A 3,385-nucleotide genomic window follows, 5' to 3' on the forward strand; every position below is an offset into this window, starting at 1 on the left:
CAATATTATTTTAGTTGCTTAAAATTTTTGCAACACTATTTGTTTTGTTGCAATAGTTAATTTAATAACAACAATAATTATTATCAAAGTTCTTATTAAACCACAATTTTATTGTTTTTAATTTTAATTTCAACGATTTAAAAAAATTTAATAACCAATATTATTGTTGCAAATAATATTTGACAACAATATTTATTGTTATAAATAGAAAACAAATATTTAGCACTAATTATATTAATTTTAAAATGTTTATTTAAATACAACAAAAGAATTTGAAAAATTCATACAAATATTAAAAAATAGAAAATAATATTAATTTGAAAGGTAATATATTTATTTATTATTAATTAGAATCTTCTCAAAGTTTAATATAACAAGTGGCGTAGTCGATATAACTTGAAACTGTTGTGTCAATGAAAAGTCAGTATTTGACAAATCCGTATTTAACATCTGCTTTGAAAAGGCTCGTAACTCAATTGGTTTCTTAGGAGCACCAACAAGAACAAGCTTCCCATGAGTCTTCAACAGCCCAATCAAAGGTAGCAAAGGGTTTTTGAGCAGATACTGTCGAGAGGTTTCGATTTTTACCGAATGGTGTTGCGACAACTCTGCCTCAACTCTGCAACAAAATTGAAGTTCAATCAAGTTAATTAGGATCTTTACTACAAAGTAGGCAAATAATTCTTTTAATCATAGATGCCAACAGAAAGAATGGACCAGAAATTAAAAGAGAAAAATCAGTAGCTTCCACTAACACAATTGTGAAAGAAACTGGAAAAATAGCTTTCACTTGCAAATTGTGAAAGAATTTGGAAAAAAACAATATTACCAGGAAAGAAGATCATTCTAGCATCTTTTGCTGCTTGACACGTTGACCCAAAGGAATCAAGTCGACTCTTTGACTCTAGATTCCACAGCTTTTTTGATAATCATTTTGTTCATAGAGAAACTCTTTCCATGCCAATAATTGAAAGTCATTGCTAGTGCTAGAAAAAAAAAAGGGAATTGTTTAGCATAAGCATTAAATAACAAAATATGAACTTAAATAAAATATAAATGAATTAAAGGACAATTCAATCGTATTATCAATACTAAATGACTACTAAAATCCTAATTATCTTAAACTTTCGAGTAAACTTAATCAAAGCCCACTACATGTTCACTATTACCGAACTAACAAACTAAAACAATGAAGATTTAAACTAAAGGGGAGCTCCTCTCTTGGTCCTAGTACAATAGTTATATGCATTACCAGACTTATCATCAGATAACAAACAAATGACTATCTGGGTTTGAAGCTTAATACTCATAATCAATGCAATTTCAAATGCCTTGTTTGGTTTGAGCATAACACCTTTATCCATAACTTTCATCGCAAAGTACAAGTCAGTCCCACATAGTTCCACCAAATGCACACTACCAAAAAAATAGCTGACATGAAAACATGTAAGACAGAGTATACAGTAATTATCCTACAAAATTAAGTGTATAATAGAAGCAGATTAATTAGACAAACCTGCCAGCGTCACCTGGCTTGATCCCAATGGTTTTACAAGCCAAAAATGTTTTTAGACCTATCCCTTCTCACACTATCAAGAACCTACAAATTACAAGAGTAATGAGATATAAAATCACATATCTACTGAGTGTGTAAGGGATCAGAATGGCAATGTAGTATAAAATGTCAGATACAAGTATAAGATAAAATGGAGAATGATGCTGCAAAATCTATTCTTTCTAATTCTTCTGTTAAAATCTTTTTGATAACCACCTGGGAATGATTAATACATAAATCTTCTGGATTCTGTAGGTAGTGAAATTTGTTGTTAGATTTCTTTAAGACACAGAGGTTTCAAGGAGAAGGGATTAACATTCAAGCATTACCGTATTGGTGAAGATCCTTCACTGCTTCATCAACATTTTCTTCAATTTGTTTCACCTGCAATCAGTAATTATGCTTATTTTTCATATCAAGCCAACAAAACTGCAAATATTTCATAGAATACACAAAAAATGCATATACCCATAAACCAAAAAAATTTATTCAAAGTCTGGCTTTTTCTAAATTCATTGGTTAATTAATTGTGAAACAAAGAAATATAACATGCCCATAAAACAAAAATCAAATAATTGATATGGCAAAATCAAAATATAATTAAAATGTAGAATATAAATTATTTTTATTGTTCAAAGTCCAGAGATCAATACGCCCTAATATAATTTAAATTAAAATTGAAGCAAATAAATTACCTCAAAGTTATGAAAATGAAAGAAAAGTTATGTAAAAAAATTAAAAGCAAAAATAATAACAATGAAATAATTTTAAAAGGAATCAAATAAAGGAAAAGGGAGAGACTCGAAGGAGGAAGAGGGGGCAAAGCTTGCTGAAAGAAAGGGGGAAGGAATAGGGTACTTGCCGTCTCAAGGGATGGGAAGGCAATCGGGTTTCCTTGAGGATGATAGCTGCGTCTCTCGATGATTTAGGGAGAAGAGGAAATAACCAAGCAAAGTGACGATAAATGAGAAGAGTTGGTCGTCGGCATATGGGAAGAATGGGGACTCGCCGGCGAAGGAAAGGGATAGGGTATCGGGTTGGTCAGAGAGAGTTGTGTGCTATGTTGGCAGTTGTGATTTTGGAGAGAAAGAAGAATGGGAAAATGACATACTAAAGCTAACGCAGGTTGCTACAATATAACATTTTTTATTTTTTAATTTATATATGAATTAAAAAAATAATTAATAGATGGCCAAAATATTAATAAATTACAACATTTATTTTAGTAAAATTTTAATTGCACAGAAAGCTTAGGAATTATGATATCTTGAAAAGTAATATTAATATTTATTTATATAACCAATCATAATTTAGATTAAAAAATATAATTTTAGTTCATAATTCATTAAGTTTACTTCAACTGAAATTTATTAATCCATTGTAATTCATAATATAATCAAATATGGATAAAAAGAAAAAGTTAATGAAAAAACAAATCACATGAAATCTTAAAAGGTTTGTTGTAACTCAGCAAAGAATTTAGAAATGTTTTCATACTATGATGCTATATATATATATATATATATATATATATATATATACACTAAATTATTTGTTTTTGATAGTGAGAAAACACGGGTTCCCATCCTTTCTATTCAAATAGTATTTGTTTTGTATTTGTTTCATGTAGTATTATTAAATGGGAAAATATCAAGATATAAAATTTTAATAGGACACTTTTTTCATATTTGTTCTTTACATATATATATATAAATATAAAATAGAGATCCATTTATATTAGTATAAAAATTATAATTTTTTTGACTTTTGGATCAAAATTAAATTCATAATACTTACATTTAGTCATTTTGATAAAAATTCAAAAAATAT

At 28.3% G+C, this 3,385-nt stretch overlaps 1 long non-coding RNA gene across 2 annotated transcripts; it reads right to left on the reverse strand.

The window, feature by feature from the left end:
• Positions 1-322: 322 nt before the first annotated feature.
• LOC149519125 (uncharacterized) lies at positions 323-1,940 on the reverse strand. 2 transcript variants are annotated; one of them, XR_016341927.1, is made up of 3 exons: positions 1,885-1,940; positions 1,517-1,600; positions 323-986 (listed from the first exon to the last, which is right to left on the reverse strand). It is a non-coding gene; the product is annotated as an uncharacterized LOC149519125 (long non-coding RNA). The 2 variants fall into 2 exon arrangements; XR_016341926.1 differs by having other exon boundaries at positions 323-1,431.
• Between the last annotated feature and the right edge of the window lie 1,445 nt (positions 1,941-3,385).

Source organism: Durio zibethinus, chromosome 4 (genome assembly GCF_047325235.1).
Source record: "Durio zibethinus cultivar Kanyao isolate XHJ-2024 chromosome 4, ASM4732523v1, whole genome shotgun sequence".
Taxonomy (NCBI): domain Eukaryota; kingdom Viridiplantae; phylum Streptophyta; class Magnoliopsida; order Malvales; family Malvaceae; genus Durio; species Durio zibethinus.